General features: G+C 29.4%; 1 protein-coding gene across 2 annotated transcripts in view; it reads right to left on the bottom strand.

Moving 5' to 3' along the window:
• Positions 1-23,292, bottom strand: part of UBL3 (ubiquitin like 3) — a 281,516-nt gene that overhangs the window by 1,473 nt on the left and 256,751 nt on the right. The gene's annotated exons all lie outside the window — the stretch shown is intronic.

The following is a 23,292-nucleotide window of genomic DNA, read 5'->3' as shown; positions in this document are numbered from 1 at the left end:
ATAAAATTCCATAAAACTTTGAATGATTCAATTTATGTTAATTCAAATCTAATCCAAATTGAATTAAACAATTTTTTTTTCATTCAATTTTGGTTTTTTCTGTCTTTTCTAAATTTACAAATTGTAATGGATTTGAATTGATGAAGAATTTTATCATTTACTACATTTTTAATGCTAGTAATGGATTTGAATTAAAGAAAACTCGAATGATTCAATTAGGAACTAATTCTATAAAGAATGAATTCTCAAAGGAATGAATTCAATACATTTGAAGTAATAAGATATTGAATTAACTCGTAATGTATTCATTAAGGTTAAAAGGTTAATTATATTTAAAAATCTATGGGTAAATGAAACACAAACATTATTTTCAACTTTGCAACCTCAAAACACAGGGTAATTGCTTAGAACGGAAGGAGATGAAGTGTCAATGAAAAATATTGTTACGAAATTGCATTAACTATTTGAATTTAACGGTCTGTATTCATCATGTTTATAAACATTTCTATCAGTAGAAACTTCTACATAGCAACAATGTTGATAATACGCTGTTATTAACATTGCTTATTAGTGCAACAACATTAACTGTTAAAACTACTAATTCATGAAACTACTACAAGATGACACGGCACTGTGTATATAAATATTAAGAGCAAGTTGCAGAGAGTCCGTGTATTGTAAGAGCTCTTAGACTTAACATCAACTGTATTACTGATCTATTTTATTTGCACTTAAAAGAATTAGGTTTATTTAAAGGCAATAAACCACCGTTTTTAATAGGTAGAAACGTAACAATATTAAAAATTACAATAACAAAATACATGACAATACATTCTCAAGAATTAGTCATCAACTATGCCTCTAAACATTATCCGATTTTAATAGTGATATTGAAAATGAGATGCAAGCAATTAGCCAAATTTTTAACAGGTGTTATGTTTTATAATCTGGTTCGTAATGGTATGAAATGATTTTAATGAAACTGAATAATAAACTGAAACTGAATAGTAAACTACTTTTAGCTATAAATCAAATTATATACATATTTAGAACATTAGCATTTTTTATTTAATTTTTAAAATTTGTGTGGGAAGCATCTTGGGGTAAATATTTTTTTTTCTTAATTTTTTGTTGTGTAAACCTTAATAAATTCAAACATTTAAACAAATTGTTTCTCCAAATGCATTTATCTGTTACTTTCAAGTTGCTTTTTATACATATTTGGTCAATTCACAAGGTCTCCTATCATGTCATAATGTCCTATTATTTCACGATTCGTCGGCTCGATAACACAATAAACATAGCAGAGTAGTATTATTTTTAGGACATTTTTTGCTTGAAAGGCAATAACAACATTTTCAAACCATTGTGGAATATTAGGACATCATGACATGATAGGAGACCTTGTGAATTGACCAATTGTTTTTCTCAAATTCTTATTACTTTCTGTCTAGTGAAGTCCACCACCGTACTTTTTCTTTGTGGTGCTATTTTACACACTGCAAATGATAGAGAAATTGTTATTTGTTTCGTTAGAATACTAAGAAAAACAAATAAACTACTAGAACATATTGTTCCTGGGCAAAATAAATACCAGCCAGCCGACCATTAGAACTGGTGAAGAACCATAGGACCATGACACAATAGAGGCATCCCACGACAATAATAAACTCAAATCTACAAAATTGTTATTGTTTGAGAGTAAGTTAAGGCTGTATGTGTGTTAGTAGAACACAGTAAAAAAATAGATATTTTTATTTACTTTGTTTTAACACTCACACAGATACAAATATTTTATTAAATTTTACAAAAAAACCCAGCCAATAGGGAGGTTTTGAGAAATCAAAGCCTTTCTCTAATGTAAATGTTTAAAAATGCTTGGATAGTATGTGAATAATTTGTGAGATAATAAATAATTTATCAAACTTTTGCTTTGCTGTTTGCTGGGTTGTGTTATAAATGTAGTAGTTGTTGTTGTCGTTGTAGTAATATCATTTTTTTTGTGTGGGAAATAAACGAACGACAATTTCAAACGAAATATGAATGTTGAAATGTGTTTGTACGACAGGAGAGAGAGAGTGTAAATATAAAGGACTCTGCCAGTAAAGTATTGGAGGCGAAGAATAGCTGAAAAAGAAAAACATACGCACTCGTACACTGTATAATACTACACATCATATCAAAGTAGGAAAGATGGCAGTAACAAAGAAAGGCAAAAACAGCAGCAACTTGAAACAGGACTATTTAATATTCATTTGTCGTTCACTAATGAAGGTGCTGCTGCATTTGCCGCTCACTTATCCTGATTTATTTGCCACAGACAAACAGACCAAAGAAATAACCAGCACCGCTTCATTGTCACACCGAAGTACACATAAATTTACTCAGAGTAAAGAATACAAAAACATTTACTTATGTATACAGAAGCATATATAAATACATACATCCATAAATACTTATACAGACGCACATAAATTTAAATTCAAACATACATATTAGGATGTCCTTATTTGAATGTCAATATTTGGAACATAATGTAAGTAAGTTGCAAAAAGTGTTTGCTCCAAGACCCAATAGTTATTAAGCTTATTTTTCCAAATTTATTCAAATAAACGGACGACTTAACCATATCTAAAAAGAGGCCTTTACCAAGATATCTTAGTATGCGCTCCTGTAGAGATTGGAAGTCACACCCATTATTCTACACAATTTTCTATAACAACATAATCGGGATCGTACCCGATATATTTATATATTGGATTTCATCACATAGTTGGACATCTATCGACTTTGCAAATTATATAGTTCCAGAATATAAAAATAAATTGCTAACTTATATATAGTCAAGAGTGTACAAATATCCATATTCTGTAATAATACAAGGTAAGGTTTAGATTTCAAAAAAAATCTATTGAAATTCGAAATCCAAATTTTTCTCAGTATTAATTTGCTATTCTGAATTTTAATTTGTATCTTCTCAATATTAATTTGGATTTCTCATCTTCGATTAGTTTTTTCTCACTATTAAATTAGATTTCTCATCTTAATTTTCTTCTCATTGTATTTTCTCAATATTAATTGAGACCATCAGTGCAAAAGTGGTGTAAGCCACAATTTTTGTTGGTTGCTGTTCTGGCGTTGTGGAGTAAGCTACTTTTTGATGTTAAAAAGCAGATGGAGCTGAACAAATCGTTTTTGCACAGAGCATAATATAACAAAATAATAGAGCATAAGTGGTGTAAGTTACCCATACCCCTAAATTTTCAGAAAATTTATTAGCGTGTATTTTGAGTGTAAATTTTACATGTGTTTTGTTTTTGTTAAAATTTTTGTTACAATAACAAAACACATGTAAAATTTACACTCAAAGAACACGCTTATAAGCACATACAATTTTCTGAAAATGAGCAAATTTACTTAATTGTGAATTAATTCGAAAATAATCCATCGATTTTTATGGTCGATATCTCATTTTGTTCCTATTACATGTGGTTTTGCGATAAAGCAATAAATCTAAACAATTTCTGCCGCTTTCGATTTTTCATGATTTTTTTAAAACAAAAAAATTTGCTATTTTCACGTAAAAAAATATTTTTTTGCTCCAATTTGTTATTATAACTCCGAAACTACTGAGTCGATTGAAAAGCAATATATATATCAAAATTTGTACATAGCATGGGGAAAATGTTTTCAAAATCCAATCACTTGAAAGAAAAACATTAACTACTCAAAAAAGTAAAATTTTGTAAAAATGGTCGAATTCACTTAATTGTGAATAAATTCGAAAAGAATCAATCGATTTCTATGATCGATATCTCATATTGTTGCTATTTTATGTGGGTTTGCGATAATGTATACCTAATGTATAAACCTGAACAATTTCTGCCGTTTTCGATTTTTCATGATTTTTTTAAAACACAAAAATTTGCAATTTTCAAGTAAAAAATATATTTTTTGCTTCAATTTGTAATTATAACTCCGAAACTACTGAGCCGATTAAAACCAATTTTATAAACGGATTAAAGGCTATGTAAATCTAAAATTTTCCAAGTTTATTTTATTAATATCGGACGAATCCTTTTTGAGTTATCATAAAATATGTGGAGAAACGTCTAAAAAAATTCACAATTTTACAAAAAAAAAAATTTAAAAAAAAACTTCTCCATAGAATTTTAAATTTGGACCATATTTGTACTACTGGAACCACAATACATCAAAATTGTGTCGTGGTTTAAAAAGCCTCTAAAAAATACGAAAATTGACCTTATGAGGAATCTTATATATAAATAGGCCACACGTTTTTTTGTGGTACACTTTTAAGTATGTTATTGTCCACCAATATTGATGAAACATATACGGTTTAAAAGATTATTTTCTCTAGATGTGCACAATATAAATTTTTTTTAAAAATTATTTTCATAAAAGTGTTAAAAAGCGTTATAAATTTGCTTGAAAAACATCACCAACATGTTTATGCACATCTAAATACACGTGTATTTGTACACAAACGTGAAAAAATATTTTTGCGTATACTCAAAGTAACTGTATAATTTCGTTATTAGTGGTCGAATTTTGACCACCAGGCGATCGTAGTATTTAATTAAATATTTTTTAACTGACCTATTAGAATACCCGAGCGTATGTGTAATATTTAATTGCAATTGATAATTAAGTATACGTTAGTTAGTTACTTAGTTTGATCTGCTAATTTAAATTTCAGCTTCAATTGTATAATAAACTTGAAATATATAGAGAGTAAGGTCATAAATTTATCATATCCTAACCTCAAAAATTAAAAATCTGTAACACTTACATAAGTTCATATTTGACCTCAGATCTATAAAAGCTTCGTTTGAAATAAAAATGTATCTTAAACAAATTAAGTTAAAACATTGACCATTTTTTTGCTGTGCCTTCCTTACACTCAGAAATACATACATAATTCCCAGTAAACTACTTTACACACTTAACCATGATCATGTTTTAAAAGGTGGGTGTCTCGTACAGAATTTCCTGCATGAAAAAGAAAAACATGAATAACATAAATACAAGTATTTGTTTTCCTCCGTGTGTGTAAGTCTATGAACTTCTGTTTAATATGTTAACTTTGAGTTTATTTGTTTCTTCCCTGTTGTTAACATGTTTTTTATGGAAATTATATGGGTCATTCCATGATTTTGATTCTTTGACTCATTCTTGCTTTAAATTTATTGAGTAGTTAGTAATGCTTTAAATGCATAATGCTCTTTATCGAAATTTTATTCATTCGCTATACTTTAAGGTGGGTTACTTAAGCACAAACTGTGCTTAAGTAACCGTAAGTAATGTAGGGCATAATTATGTTGCCACACTGTTTTGCCTTATCTATCTACATACAAATTTGTTTGGACATATTTTCTGTACAAATTTCTATTTCACTCCACAACTTAACAGCCTTAAGTTAACTGCTGTTGTCTTTGTTTCTTTTGCGACAAAAATTTCCACTTTTTGTGAAAGAGTCCCTTAATGGTTGGAGGGATAACGTAAAACATGTGAATTAATAGACCGTGTGACACACGTACACAATTTCGTCTCTTCTTTTTTTGGTTTAGATTTTCTTTTTTTTTTTCCAATGTAGTAGTGTGTGTAAGCATGCTTTTTTACTGGTTCGTTGTAACTAGAAAAATGACATTTTATTTATAAAACTAACCATTTTTGTTGCTATTCTGTTGCCTATATATATTTTTTTTGCTAAAATCATTTGTTATTAAATTGCTTTTAGCAGTTAACCAAAGAATTTATTAAAAAAAAATGTAACTCTTAAATGGATTTGAAGTAATTGCTGCTGTACGTGTTAGCAACTAAATATTTGTGTGTCGAATTTGTTGATAAATTGTATAAAACTATTGAGGATTTGGAAGCAAATTCTATAACTCAACAAATATTGTAAATGGAACGTACCGCAAAAGTTTAAATGACAATTTAAATTTTTGTTGAACAAAAATTTACTAGAATTCAAAACTTCATTGCAATCTTAAAAATGTGTTCTAAATCTTGTAATTAATATTTTTGGTTACCCTTAATCAACATGAGCGTATGTGGAATATTCAATTAAATATTTTTTAAATTACCTTTCAGATCAACAGAGCGTATGTGGAATATTTGATTGCAATTGTTCATAAAGTATACGTTAATATGATTTGTTACAAAGCACAATGGCTAGAAACATTTTAATTTGGAAATACATAATTCCGAAGCCCGTAAATGACATTAAATATCTTAATGAAGGTTTATAAATTCAAAACTTGTGCCAAAAAACCATAACACGCTGGAAGTTTTGCTTTAATTTTAAAAAAAGTGCTGCTCAAGCATACCGATTGTTCGGTTTAAACGTGAGATAGAAGGTTTGTTCGGTTAAGATGTAGTGATTTTGACACTCTCTGGGATACGCTTCACTTCAGAAAAGAGTATCTGAAATTGATTTGATCCATTCTTGACCTCAAAAGATGAGACGTTCTTTAGGCGCGGAATCCATATGTTGTCAGAAGGATGGGAAAGGTTATAGCTAGCAATTGCCAATATTTTGAATAAATTTATATCGAAGAAATGTTTAAAAAATTTTAAAAAATCCCTCATTTTTAAATTATATTCCCAATAAAATTTCAAAATTATTACAAAAAATTTATAAATTCCTATTATATTTTAAAAGTGTCCATTTGTATGTTAGAAATTTCAAATTGAATTTCAGAATATGTGTAAGATTTTGGAATTTCTGAAATACAATTAGAAAATTCTTAAATATAATTGAATATTTCAAAATTCAATTGGAAATTTGTGAAATTCAATTGGAAATTATGTAGTTTGTTACTTTTGAAAATATGAATGAACAAATTTTAAGATTTTGATTGTTTTTTAGTAAATAAATTTAGTTTTTAATTAGAAAAAAAATAATTTTCACAAGTTTACAATATAAGGTGGAGATATTGTAAACTAGTTAAAATGCTTCTATTTGTAACATCAATGGACGCAAAATAACCACACGCTGTTCATTAAGCACTCATTACCATATAATGTGAATGACCATTTAAGAAAGTCTGCCATACCACCAACAGATTTTTTCCAATTAAATCAATTAATTAATTACCTTAAGGTAAAATAGTTGTTCATTTAATTACTACATAACTAGTTGTTTGATATGCCCAATAAATGCATTTAAAATGTACATATGTATAAACATAAATATTTACAAAATTTATTACGATTGATTAAACTTCTTACAAACACTGATGCTTAAAAACATGTGTTTTCTTACTTATTCTTATTTCATCTTGTTTAAAACATTATTTACAAACAATACATCAATTGTTTTCTGTATTTAAATTGCGTTTTCTGCCATTTATTCATAAATTATTGTGTTGCCATCAACGGACAATGTTAAAAGGTTAAATTAAATAGCAACTGCAGCAAACACCTTTAACACTGCTATAACAATAGCAGCAACAGCAACAATAAGAAAATGTCAATAAAACAAAAATGTATGTAATGTATGTACGTAATGTATATCAAAACAAACATACAATACAAATAAAATTCATGGTCTTGGTCGTTTATATTGTCACATCTATTTATATGTCGTTTGTCATCATCGTCAACATCATCATCAACAACGCCAGCAGCAGTGACAGCAACATCAACATCAACACAACAAAACAGCAACAACAATGACAATAACATCATTATAACATGCAATTATATGTATGATGAAGAAAACAATAACAACAGCAACTACTTTAAAACGAGTCTTACAATCAAACAAACTTACGTATGTACTCGTCTATAAATACGACACGACTATACACATCTCGTTGCTGCATTTTACGTAGTGGTTGTTGTAATTGTATTAGTAATGGCTGACTAACAAGCAACTGGCCATTGTCATCAACAACAGCAACACCAACAAAAAAAAAAAACAAACAAAAAAAAAACGTGTTTTTAAAACCAACATGGTGGTGTTTATGCTCTACTCTCTCTCTATCATTTATACTCCAAATACAAATACAGTATGAGTGCTGTAAAGTTTATTATGGTTGTTGTTGTTTTATTTCTTTGTCATTTTTTCTTTGTGTACATTTTACTTGCAATAACTTTTTGTTGTTGTTTTCTTTATCATTTACTGTTCAATGAATGTTTAATTAAAATCTATACAAAACTAAGTCAGCCGTAATTCATACATACTCATGCGTTCCCAAGAGTTTTTCAGTTTGATTAGCTGGAAGAATATTGAAAGGGACAAGATAATTGTAGTTCATTTACATTGTAACGTGCTAAGTTTGCATACAATGTTATCATTACATTGTTATTTTACATAAATATTAACATACATATCTAGTATTTCTATATTTCTATGCTTAATAAACAAATAGTTAAACTTTTATTTTTTGCCACACACTGTAATTTCTTAGTAAATATTGAACATTTCTCTTAGATTTTGTTTACAGGCAATAAATTTTGTGGGGGAATTTTACAAACAAAAGTAACACACAATAATGTTGATCGGTCAGCCACAAATGAATTATGTTTAAATTATTTCTTAATATATAATTAAACAATAAGCCACAACAACATTGAATTCTATCAAACACATGACTGCAATAAAGACAAGATGATAATGGGTAAATTTAAGAATTCAAGTATTTATGCGAACAACAATTGCAGAAAAGGTCAGAGAGAAAAAAACCAAAAACAAAAAACATTAACACGCAGACCAACGGACGGACGTAAGATAAACCACAACAGTAGAAGAAAATAAGTAAAATAAACAATTGTACATGTAATTAATTCACACAAGTACACACTTTATATTAACAAATATACATACATACAAACTTACACATGTAAATGTAATAAAATAATGTAAGTAATAAACTACACACATACATACATATATTTACATACAAAAGTACATTTAAAAGATAAACAATAAAACAATGTTCGAATAAAAAAAACAAATAATATTTACATGAATGTACTACATTTACACACGCATACATTTATTTACATCAGCAGAGTATATAGGAGGGCGGACTGAAGTGTTTTTGGGCTAAAATTTTTACATTACATTTAACGACTGCTTGCAACTTTCATCATGTTTATAAACATTTCCCTCAGTAGAAACTTCTACTTCTCAACAATGTTGATAGCACGCTGTTATTAGCATTGTTTGTAAGTATGGCAACACTAATGTTTATGCTGCTAACATTAACATTGAAAGCTCTAGAATTCGAATATACAAGTTTTGTCCGTTAAGAACAATCATGGTGCTACTCGAAAACAGATGGCGCTGTGTATAAATAGTTGCAGTCGTTAGTTAGTTAAACATCAACTGTATTACCAGCGTATTATTATCATTGGCCCATAATCATAGTCAAACACTCTTTTTAAAAACAACTTTAAAATAAAAACCTGCTTTTTATTAATTTGCAACTATAGTCAAAATTAAAGTATGTTTTAAATTGAACCGACTTTAACTGGGTGCCACCGCAAATGTAGAAAATGTTTTCATACAATATACAACAAAAAACAGACAAGTGGCAACGCTGAACAGCTGACATACAAAATTAAAAAAAAAATCAAAAAAACGTAAACAATAAAAGTAAATCTAAAGAAAGAAAGTTGTTTGTTGTGGAAAAATGGAAAAGATAAGATTAATATCATAATTACGATATTTTGGTACTAATTTTATTGATAACTGTTAAATAATTGCAAAATCTCTACCAATATCTTGTAACTTAAACATTTTTATATGTTTGTAACGCCCAAAAATATTAGTCTAACACCCACCTTAAAGTATACCAATCGACTTAGAATCACTGAGTCGATTAAACGATGTCTGTCCGTCCGTCTGGTCGGCTGGCTGGCTGTCCATGTAAACCTTGTGCGCAGAGTACAGGTCGCAATTTTGAAGATATTTCGATGAAATTTGGTACATATTATTTTTTCGGCTCAAGGACCAAGCCTATTGAAACTGGCTGAAATCGGTCCACTATTTCACCTAGCGCCCATACAAATGTCCTCCCGAAATTGGACTTTATCGGTCATAAATGTTTAATTTATATATGTATCTCCACAAATTCCGCTCCAAATAAGTTTTATATACACAAAATTCATGTCACCAAATTTTGTTACGATCGGTTCATAATTAGTCATAGCTCCCATATAGATCCGCTTCCGAAAATCACTTTAACGTGCATAAATCGCTTAAAAATGTTGGTACACACACAAAATTCAACATACTTTAATATAGACATAAATCACACGACCTAATTTCATGGTGATCGGTCCATAATTGGTCATAGCCCCCATATAAGGCCCACTTCCGAAAATCACTCAAAAATATAAATTATTGAAATTTTAAAAGAAAAATGTTTTTGCTCTTTTACTTAGTGTAGGGTATTATATGGTCGGACTTGACCGACCATACTTCCTTACTTGTTTACTTTGTGGCGAACTTTTTTACTCGGCGAAGAACAGCTGATGCTGTTGTTAAACGAGTTAAAAACAACTTTAGCTAGTATTATATTTAGAGTCGACTTCAGCGTCAGAAGTATACTTTAACTTGTATATGATAGACCTAAAGTCCACTCTTAAGTAAAGTCGAGTTTAATTCTCTTAAAATGTACTTTATTTTTGACTATGATTATGGGCCATTGTGTTTTAAAGTTTGTAATATAAGTGTGCGTATTAAAATGTATTCTTGTACATTATAAAGTGTGTAATATTGAAAGAAAGTGACTATTTAAATTGTTGTGTAAATTTAAATACTTAAATAAAGAGTGGTTACAATTTTTAAACTGTTATTATTTGCAACCAAAAGTATCCTTTTTATTTAAAGGAAATAAACCAACCCTTTTTTTAAGGTAAAAACTTAACAATATATTCCAAAAAATTCAAAACCTTTTTGACTTGTCTGCAGAAATAACCAGAGTCTTTGGCGGGAAACGAACCCGCAACACTATCGGGGTAACTGAAATTGTTAAGCCAACGCTTTTCAGATTACCCTCGTTGTAAAGTTTGAGTATGCAATATGAATATGTAACACGCAAAACAGATGTGTGAAATGAATGGCAACAAACTTTACGCACTTGTACTTCATACTATCAAATCAACCAACCATTCATACATACAACATTCGTCTATTCATCCATCCAACCATCCATCCATTTAACGAACCAACAAACAAACAAAACATACATAAAGACAGCCATCCCATACTCGTACAATAAATACTTTTCGAGGCCTTCAACTATAAGGCCTTCTGTAAGACGTTCCTAGACCTTTTTTTAGATTCAGTACTCATGATCGCTTACCTTTTAAGGAAGACCTTATGGAAGGCCTACCTACTCCCTTCTTTTTGTTGCTACAAACTTAGTATATGCACCATACATGGGCACACTGTATTGTATTTCTAATACATTCAGCATTGCAGTATTCAGTAAATTTTTACTGGTAATGAAATTTAGATTGCATTACCAGTAAAATTTTACTGATTACTGGAAAAAAATCTGAATACTGTTTTCAAACATAGGTAAAAAATCGAGGTTGTCCTGGTTGTTACCTCATATCTCAGCCATTTGTGTACCGATTTAGCTGATTTTAAATAGGAAACTTCTCGAAAGCATGTCTGATAGAATTATTGAAGTTTTGGATCCCGAAGATATCTGGGGTCTTCAGAAAATTTATTTCAGTAGACAGACAGATGGACATTGCTTAATTGACTCCGCTATCTATAAGGATCCAGAATATATATACTTTATAGGGTCGGAGAATTATATTGTGGAAATTACAAACGGAATGACAAACTTATATGTCTCACGAAGGTGTGTAAAAAATTTATGCAATAAGGCCTTGCGTCTGATAAATAACGCCTTCCAGAAGGCCTGCTTGCTACTATATTTCGCCGCTGGGTACTACTCTAATGCTTTTTATACCCTTCAGCTTCGTGAGAAGGGTATATATAAGTTTGTCATTCCGTTTGTAATTTCTACATTTTTCATTTCCGACCCTATAAAGTATATATATTCTGGATCCTTATAGATAGCGGAGTCGATTAAGCCATGTCCGTCTGTCTGTCTGTCTGTCTGTCTGTCTGTCTGTCTGTCTGTCTGTCTGTCTGTCTGTCTGTCCGTCTGTCTGTCTGTTGAAATCAATTTTCTGAAGGCCCCAGATATCTCCGGGTTCCAAATCTTCAACAATTCTGTCAGACATACTTTCGAGAATTTTGCTATTTAAAATCAGCAAAATCCGTCCATAAATAACGGAGATATGAGCAAAAATCCGAGACAACCTCTGAAAATTTCATCAAAAAACACAATGTATTGCATGCTTTGACAAAAAAACAACAAAACGTATGGTTGGATGTGCAGGCTATGCGTATTTTGTTTTTTTTTGTGTTTTGTTTCTTTTGGCGTTGTTGTTGTTTTTTATACAACTAACCGTTTGTTTGGTTGTGTGGATGTGCAAGCTTTGCGTATTTTGTTTTTTTTTGTGTTTTGTTTCTTTTGGCGTTGTTGTTGTTTTTTATACAATTAAACGTATGTTTGGATGTGTGTTGGTTTCATTGCCTTGCGTATTTTGTTTTTGTTTTTTCTTTTGGTGTTCTGTTTCGTTTGGCGTTGTTGTTGTTTTTTGTGTTCTTGATAAATTTAGGATGCTGTACGCTGAAAGTGGGCAATGTACATACATACCTATATACTTATTATAAAAAATAATAATGCATCCACAACAAAGGTGAAGGGTATATAAGATTCGGCATAGCCGAATATAGCACTCTTACTTGTTACATATTTATTTTGCTGCTGCTGCTGCTTTTACTTCTTTATAAATTATTTCGTTTTTTGTTGATGTTGTTTTTCTTTGTGTTTTGTGTAACCATAAAATTCAATTAACATGCATTGCATGAAACATAATTTTGTTTTTGTTTTCATATTTGTTGATGATGTTGTTTGTTGTTGCTGTTGTTGTTGTTTTGGCATTAAGAGTGAATGGTCATTTACACACTCTGACAGCCACAAACAAAATAATGGCACACAGGGTTTCTGGACTGTGTCTGAAGGAGACGGAACGAGTGTAATCAATATTTATTTCTATTTTTAGTTAAAGTTTGTATAAAAGCATTTCAACAATTTTGAGCAGAATGTCAAGCACTCATGTTATTTTGATTAATTTATCTAGTGGTTGAATCTGAAAGTTAAATGTCAAAGTTTAAATAATTATTGTTGGACTATTTTAAGAAGAAAAGTAATTTAAGGTTTATGACAATTTTTCTAAGTGTAAAAATTGCATTAAGACCAGTGAAATTTTCAAATTGTTAAAATTTCTTTGTGAGTTTCTGTGGCTGTTTAAGTCTTTGATTCAAATACACATCCTGTTTTTGTATTGAAAACCTCAACAAAGTAACCGCAAACAAAAGTCACTTTCTCTTTGTAAACCTTTGCATGAATGCTGATTGTGTAAATGTAATTGTTGTTGTAATTGCAACAAACACAAAAGTACAAAAATAAAAAAAAGAAACAAACACACAGGATGTGTTTAAAAATGCAATATGGCTGCTACTAGGCAGTGGCTTACATACGAGGCTAGTGCAATAAATTATGAAATTTGTTAAAATTAAATTAAAATTAACAGCTGGCATAGTTAACAAAAACAAATATTTTTATTCATAATTTGAAAATTCGCCTCCTTTTTTTTATTAAATACTGATGCTGTGTGTTACACCATAAACTAGTGGCAACCAACTGGTTAACCTCTGGACAGCAACTGTACGCTGGTTCATTTGAACAGCTTTGTTTTTTGTCGTTTTTATTTATTTTTATTTTTTTTGATTTTCGTTATGCCATTAGATGGATGGTATGTAAAAATTTTTATGGTTTGATATTTGTAAATTTTAATTAAAATAAAACGAATACATGAAACACATAAAAGCCATAAGAGGAGAGCTAAATTTAAATAATGTTTAAACATTTGTTTTTTTTTTTGTTTTTGTTCGTTTGCATGTAGGTAGCAAACATGTTGGTGCCTAGTATGTATTTGCATTTTGTAAGGGACACCGATAGCCAGACAGACAGACAATCAGCCATGTCAAATTTGGTTTGTAATTTCATTTCATTTTATGTAAAATGCCTTTTTACACAATTTTAAACCACATTTCTTTTTCGCACATAAATTTAGCTCTAAAAACATGCATTTTAAAACCAGTAGTAAATATTACAAAAATACCTTTAACATTTGTAGAAATGGGGTTTAGTTTAAAGGTGATAGTTTAAATGTGGTTTTAAAGAAAATAACTGGTTTAACTCTTTGACCAAACAAAGACAATATTGTGAATTTAAATTGTAATAAAGTATGTTAAATAAAAGTGTTAAATTATGTTGAAATTAAAAACAAGTAAAAGGGTTATTACATCTTAAATACCCACGACAAATAGTAGCGATTTCTGTGCATTTTCTGGCTCACTCTATTTTACACGATTTTCATTATAATAATTCTCCACTCATCCGATCGCCTTAATTTTTGTCTTTAATCATCAAAGTAATTTACACAAACTTTGGAGATATTCACAATCTCCAGATGTTCGAAAATAACAACTTACTTGATGTAAAGTGGGTGTTGCCACGCCCACTGTACTGATCCAACCCATTTGTATTCAGTTTGTGTGTATAATGGCAACCAAATACCTCATGACAAGCTTTAAGCCCATAACTATAATAGTTTTCCATATATTCAGTAATAATTGTATACCTTAAAAGGGATACAATGCCCACTATGATTCATCCAAACTACGTACAATTATAAGGAAGTGATTCATATGAACTCTATCAATTATACTTCTCCAGATATTCGAAAATAACTATTTTAATTGCAACCACATATATTACAATCCAGCTAATTTTTAGTCAAACTTCGTGCGATGAGAAGAAAATGAATTTGTACAAAGTGTAAGTTCTCCAGATCTTTAAAAATAACTTATTGTTAAACCTTAAAATCAAAACAAAGCTTTGTTTTTTAAACAAGTTATGAAATATTAGCAAATTTCTGTTAATTACATTGAGTATTACATTATTAAAAATGAAAGTATTACTAAAATTGTTTTGACCAATATTTTTCCGCTTAATCATTCACCTTACTAACAAAAAATTATATTTAAAAATTGTTATCAAGTGTTTTTTCGCTTATATACAATTGCTGATTATTTTTAATTATATTGTTATAAAAGCCATTAAGATATTGAAACATTAAACTCATAAAATATCGTTGAATTGTCGATAAGGCTAAAAATAATCATCATTGTTATGAAGTTCATAAACTTTAATAATGATCATTTGCTTGAAAGCGTTTTAACTCAAAATTTATGATTTTTAAACTTAAATCTATTTAAATATGGGGGATTTCACGTCAAGTGAACCAACATTTAAAATCGATGTCTTCCGATCGGGATGAAATTGCACCAAGGTTAGACCTATTGGATAGTAATTCGGTCAAGATTTAGAGGGGGTCAAAATTTGACATTTTGGCCAAACATGTGAATTTTCTCATCCATGTAACTTATTACCTATTGTTCTTAGCAAAATGTGTCCCAAATAGTTTAGATAGCTGTTTCTTCAATCTATTATTAAAAATTTTTTTTTTTCCGAAATCAAAAACTTTTTTTCAAAACGGGCCCTTTTTTTCTTAAAATAAAGCTTAGATATTTTCCTTGAGGACCTATTTGGTCGCTTAGTGGGATGCGAGTTCGATATCTATCAAAAAAATGTTTTGTAACTCAAAACATGTAATTTTTTACTTTTTTTTTGCAAAAAAAAAACGGCTCATTTTGAAAAAAAGTCAAAAAAGTTTTTGATTTCGGAAAAATAATATTAAAATTTTTTTTATTTTTTTCGATTGAAGAAATATATAAATTTATTCAAAGTATTGGCCATTGTTAGCTACGACCTTTTACCATCTTTCTGGTAACATATGGATTCCGAGTCAAAGGAACGAATCATGCCAATATCGAATACTCTGTTCCAAACTGAAGCGTATCCCAGAGAGAGCATTCTGCATCGATCGAAACAAATAAGGGGCAATGTCTGTACTATAAAGGGGGAGAGGCAAAACTTCCCAATCACTTCATTCTAAATACTTTTTAACAGGTATTGCAACATATGGCCGAGCGTTTTCATGATGGAATATTACGGTTTCAAGCCTGGCTACATATTTTGGCTAATGATCGCTTCAAACAAATCAGTTGCGTTCGGTACAGGTTACGTGTGATAATCCGGCCAGATTTCAGACCCTTTTAGTCTCACCAAATACAACAATATTCACGGACTAATACCTTCAATTCTTGGTCTTCAAACTTTTTGGACTGGCCTGGGCGATCTTCTGAACCGCACACACCATCTCTCGAACGTTGAAACCGATGGAACACATTCACCAAACTTGGATGAGCAATCGGTATGCTTCAGCGGCACATTTTTTCAAATTGAAGAAGTAAAGCAAAACTTTCCGCATGTTGGCACAAAATTCGACATTTTCGATGCAAAAAAAAATTGTTGTTTACAATATAATGTTCAATAACTAAGTGAGAATAAATGACAGATATGTCGATTTCAAAATGATGATCCCAAGTCGACTGGAAAATTAATGTAGAAAGTCGTTTCTAATAAAATTTGAATGTAAACACCAAATTTATAAACTATTATTATTATTATTTTTGTTTCTTTGGTTAGTATAGTTTTTTTTTAACTAGAAAATTTATTTGTTCGACTATTCGATTAATCGACAATTATTGATCGAATAATTTTGTATTCTAAATAGAAAAATTTTATTCATTCGAACAAAAAATGTAAAAAATGTACTCGATTATTGGAATAATTTTTATTCGAATGACAATCCTACTACCAACTATTCGATTAATCGATTATAATTGATTGAATATTTTTTCTTCTACAATAAATATAAACGTTTAAGTCATTCGAATAAAAATATATTTTGTCCTCGATTATTCGAATGACAATCGAATTAAATAACGTTATTGAAATTTTAAAGAAGTTAATTTTTATAAATTTACCGTTTCGAATCGGTAGCCAACCTTGAAGATGATCATTGTCAAAGTTATGGTACTTTAATTTAAATCTATTTACACTATTTAAATAGTATTTAGAAAATACTTATACATATTTAAACATTATTAACCTCTTCCACTTTCAAAACTTACGACTATAAACAGCTTGTTTTAAATTGAGAATTGCATGTTTTTGTTAAAAAATTATTTAAAATAAAATATGTAAAAAAAATGCTGAAAATTCCAAAGTAACCTGATGTTAAAAATAACTTAGTTATTGATAGTTCTATACTTCAGAGTTATACTTCCTAAAAACGAGTTAATTATTTAATTTATACATGTTTCTATAAAATGTTCACAAGTTTTTCTATTTTTAGACACAAAACTTGTAATATCAATTAAAATGTTGCAATATTTCTGCGTTTTGTTACGCTTTAATTGTATGCGTTTAATTAACAGAACAGGAAAGGAATGTATTGCAAAGAAATGTATTAAATAATATTGTTATCAATCATAATAAGTAAAACTAAAACTTAATCCAACATATTTTTTTCAAACTCAATTTTCTGAAATCCCAAAATTATTTCAGATATCCCACTAATCAGTAGGGACCACTTGGACTATCAAAAATAAATTCTATAAATATTTTAGTTATTTCATTATTATAGACCTCTACTGTCTATAATACTATTAAATATTACATCTGTTAAATCCATAACAGTGCACTGTTATGGATAAAATAACAGCTGTGTTGCGTTTGTGTCTCTACTAGTGAAATAGAAAATTATCTTCACACACATACTTATTTATCACAACATTTCTCATTAATTAAATTTATTGTAAAATGTTTACATTCTTTGCAATAATTTATCTTCTTAAATGTATCATAAACTGTCAGGCGCGGATCCAGCTCAGCCATTTGGTGGGGGGAAGTAGTGTAAATAAATGCAAATTTATTTTTCCTTTTTATATCCAACGGAGTTTGTATCATGTTGAAATATTGGTCTTCGAACCAAAAAGTATATATATTCTCAGGTGATCTAGATATGTCCGTCCGTCTGTTGAAGGCTCAATAGGACCTCGACGAAAGCACTTAGGGGGTAAAAATTTTCTTTGTTGATCAGAAATGTTTGGTATTGAAAATGGGTAAAATCACTCAGGTACTTAGAACCAGAGTTATGGACCAAAATGTGAGACAATTTTTCCTTTTTTTATCCCCATTTGATACGCACCAGTACACTGTAGAAGAGGTTTGCTTTTCATGTGTCTTTCGGGTACGAAAATGCGACGGACGCCAATGTTAACGCCTTGAATTTCGTGTAAAACTCATTCATTATTTTGTAGTTTAGTTTGTATTTAGTTGTTGTTGTTGTTGCTGTTGTAATTACATTTAATGACCAACGAAAACATTTGAACGACCGATAGGTAGGTGGGTCTAACATTCGTTTATACGTTCTGACGGTCAGTCTACTTATATTCTCTTAAAACATACAACTGGCAGCAATAAAATTTCTGTAAAGCTTTTCGCGTATAGCTGACGTTCATGTTTTCTTGTTAGCTTTTTTTCTCGTTTTAATTTAAACATATTTTCGTTTGGGTATACATATGTATGTGTACTGTAGCATTTTGTCTGTAATTACAATAATTTATTTAATAAATTATTTCTAACGCATTCTCAACAACAAAAACAGCAACAATAATCATTTTTCAACATCAAAATGTTTTATGCTCTCTCAAACACAGTGTAAGAGAGTGGAAGGAAGTGTTCATATATCAGGAATGGAAAACTAAAATAAAGTTTTTAGGGGTTTGAAAATTTAACGAAAATTTCCTTTTTTAGATAGAAGTTATTTTTTCTTTTTTTTTTGAAGAATTTTCATTTATGGTAACAAATTAATATAAATTGAGACTATTTAATCAAAATGTATTTAATACAAAACTAAGAAATTTCTATTAAGTTTACAACAAAAAACAAATTCAATAATTCTACGTTTTCCATCCCTGCTATAAATCATTGGGGAAACAGACAGTCATAAATATTATAGAAATTCCTACATGAAATGTTACATTTTAGTCAAGTTCAAAGTTGCAATTGTTTTGGCAACAATTTCAAACAATTTTATTTGAAAAACATTTTAAACAAAAAATCTTGAAAATAATTGCTACTTTAGTGTTATTATGTAACATTTGTTTAGTTTATTTTTTTTTTATTTCATTTAGGTGAAGTGAATGTGATTTGTACTTAACTTACTTGTACATATAGGCATATAATTTAAAACAATTTATGTATTATTAGTTAAAGTAATTATTGTTTATTTTAAGTTTTACACTTATCAAACATATTTGTAAAAGTATAATTATGGCAAAAATTTATTTTGCAGTTTATGAAAGTAAATTAAAAATTGAGCAATAATCAGGTCGATTTTAAAAGACAAGCACATGAGCTGAGACGGTCATCCAATAACACAGGTCAACAGCAAAAAAAGGCTTCACTAACCACTATATAGATTTGATTTGAGGTAAAATTTTTGATTTTTTTTATACCCTTCACCTTCGTGAGAAGGGTATATATAAGTTTGTCATTCCGTTTGTACATTTTTCATTTCCGACCCTATAAAGTATATATATTCTGGATCCTTATAGATAGCGGAGTCGATTAAGCCGTGTCCGTCTGTCTGTCTGTCTGTTGAAATCAATTTTCTGAAGACCCCAGATATCTTCGGGATCCAAATCTTCAATAATTCTGTCAGACAAGCTTTCGAGAATTTTGCTATTTAAAATCAGCAAAATCGGTCCACAAATGGCTGAGATATGAGGAAAAAACCAAGACAACCTCGATTTTTGACCTATTTTTGACCTATATCTGGATTACTAAGGCATTAATATAGACAATATGGATATCTAATGATAGATATTTCAAAGACATTTGCAACGTATATAAGACCATAGTAAGTTGGACCTACAATGGGTCAAAATCGGAAAAAAAAATTTTTAATCCGAATTTTTTTTAAAAAAAAAAAAATTTAAAAGACAAAAAAAAAAATTTTAAAATTAAAAAAAAAAATTTTAAAAATTTAAAAAAATAAAAATTTAAAATAACAATCGAAAAAATTTTTTTTTCAAAAAATTAAATTTTGTTTACCTAAAAATATTTAAAATTTTAAGGTATAATTTGGTGAAGGGTATATAAGATTCGGCACAGCCGAATATAGCACTCTTACTTGTTTTATTCTAAAATTGTGATTTTTTTTAGATGTTTCTCCACATAATTTATGATAACTCAAAAAGGTTTAGTCCGATATTATTGAAGTAAACTTAGAAAATTTAAAATTTACATAATTACATATATTGCGTTCTAATCGGCTCAGTAGTTTCGGAGTTATAATAACAAAATGAATCAAAAAATATATTTTTTACGTGAAAATAGCAATTTGTATAATAGCATTTTTGTGTTTTAAAAAAATCATGAAAAATCGAACACTTGTTCAGGTTTATTACTTTGTTGCAAAGCCGCTATAATAGCAACAAAATGAAATATCGAACATAAAAATCGATTGATTCCTTTCGACTTTATTCACAATATACATAAAATTAAGTAGTTAATGTTCTTTTTTCGATTGATTGAATTTTGAAAACAGTTTCCCCATGCTATGTACAAAATTTCACATATATATTGCGTTTTAATCGGCTCAGTAGTGTCGGAGTTATAATAACAAATTTAAGCAAAAAATATATTTTTTAAGTGAAAATAGCAATTTTTTTTGTTTTAAAAAAATCATGAAAAATCGAAAACGGCAGAAATTGTTTAGATTTATTGGTTTATCGCAAAGATACATATAATAGGAACAAAATGACATATAGATCATAAAAATCGATTGATTATTTTCGAAATTATACACAATTAAGTGAATTCGCTTATTTTCAGACAATTATATGTGCTTACAAGCGTGTACTTTGAGTGTACATTTTACATGTGTTTTGTTTTTGTTAAAATTTTTGTTACAATAACAAAACACATGTAAAATATTGGTACCCAATATCCCTGCAAGCTCTTGTCGAGTTTCACAACAATCTACATGGAGTAATATTCCGTGTTAAAATCAGCATTTCTGAACCGGGGGGACACATTCACCATAAGCTTTGGTGAGCAAACGGTGTGCTTCAGCGGCACTTTTTCAAAAGATACGTATGGCGCGCCATCTATTATAAATCCCGCATTTTTTAAAATTGTCTACTTTTAAATATATTTTATTAAATTATTCGAATAAAATTTTTTAGTCCTTATTCGTTCGAATAATAGAGGAAATTTAAAAAAATAACCGAATATTCGTATAATAAAAGTATTATGAATTATTATTCGATTAATATAAAATTCGAATAATTGACAATCCTAGTCAATACTGTTTTCACAGTTATTAAAATTTAAACAGAATTTTCATGTTTTTTAAAAGGACACAACAAAATTTATGAATAATTCAGGGCAAAGTAAAGTTTGTAATAAAAAATTCACAAATTTAAATTGTTTCCTTTTTTACAGCTATTTAGTTATCGAATAAATGAATTTATTTATTAATTATTTAAAGAATTTAAAAAATAATGTACAAAATTGTGTCCCTTGGATAAACCCAAATCATGTGACACTCATATTTTAATATACAAGGATACAAAAGTATCCCAGGATACCAACCACACACAAACGAATACAATTCAAACAATTTACAAAAAAAGGCTGTTCGTTGTCGTTACGGTTGGTGTTGTTGCTGAAACTGTTGTAAACAGCAATTAACCAAAATACAAAGAACAAAAAAAAAAAAAGAGAACAAAAAAACCAGGAGCTTAAAACCATCATCGAAAATGTTCATTCAAAATAAGACAAACAACCATCATTACAAGGGACACGAATGAACAACGATACAAAGGAAACAAAGTGGCCAACAATATTGAAACACAAAGATAAATATTCACACTTACACAAACATACACACATACACATAGATACACACATATACATATATTTAAGTGCGTATGCATGTGTGTCAGTATGTGTACATATGTAGTATGTATGTAATTTGCTGTTGTAGTAGGTACATAGTAGTAGAATTCATATGCAAATTGAGGTTATACAAAGTTTTACACGTTGGGTATTTTGCACAACCACCAAATGTCAAATGACTGACAAACTGACAGACCAACTAACCCAACACCCAGCTGACCAAAAGTTTTATAATGACTGAAGACCATCACCATCACCGTCATCGTCAACCAACATCGTTATCATCAATGTCGTCAGCCAGCGTCATTTTATACCGGTTTTGTAAAAGGTTTAATGGTTTTGTACTCAATATCCCTTCTATTTACTCGTACTTTACTTTACACTACTCTACTCAGCATGCAACAGCAACAATAACATCAACAAAAACAACAACAACACGAACCAAACATTTAAGTGAACTTTATTATATTCTTCCTCTGCTGCATGTAAATCCTATTGACACAAAAACACACTGACATGATGTAAAGGAGCGATTTCATAGCATTTCCAGTTATGTAGGAAACAAAAACTTTAAACTAGGGGCGGGCACACAGTGGGAAAATTAAAAAAAGTTGAAATACATAAATCTATAACTTCTAAAGGGATAATCCAATTTCCCATGGCTATAGAGAAGTTGTGAATGGGTTTAAGTTTTGAATTTTGACTTCAGTTTAAAACATCTTCAGTAATATCAAATGAACAATACGAATGAAGTGAAGAAACAGAACAATAAAAAGCAAGAAGAGTGAAAAAGTTCACACAGATCTTGTTCCACCGAACTAGTTCGTTAATAAACAACATAACTTTATCTGACAATATAGTTGTCTACTATTACTCCTTGTCTGAGTTTTGTATTTTCAAACGAAGTTCTACGACTCTACTTGATAGTTCCAGGTAGCGAAACTTCCATCCTGTAATTTTAAACGATGTGCGTTCTAACATCATGAAATAACTTTTGCAATTTATTGGGGCGAATTTTAGGACAATTTATTTACTATTTGCAGTTTGAATTTTTGTACCGAAATTTTCTTTATAATTTGAAAACTACTGTTGCGTTTTAAATAAACGATTTCTCAAATCATAAAATACACACTCTAAAAAAATGTAAATCTACTACTATAAAGTAAGTAAGTTTTCATGTAAAATTACACAATATGCGTAAATTTAAGCATATGTTTAT

Source organism: Calliphora vicina, chromosome 4 (assembly GCF_958450345.1).
Source record: "Calliphora vicina chromosome 4, idCalVici1.1, whole genome shotgun sequence".
Taxonomy (NCBI): domain Eukaryota; kingdom Metazoa; phylum Arthropoda; class Insecta; order Diptera; family Calliphoridae; genus Calliphora; species Calliphora vicina.
The sequence above is the reverse complement of the archived record's forward strand: the minus strand, read 5'-3'. Positions and strand labels throughout refer to the sequence as shown.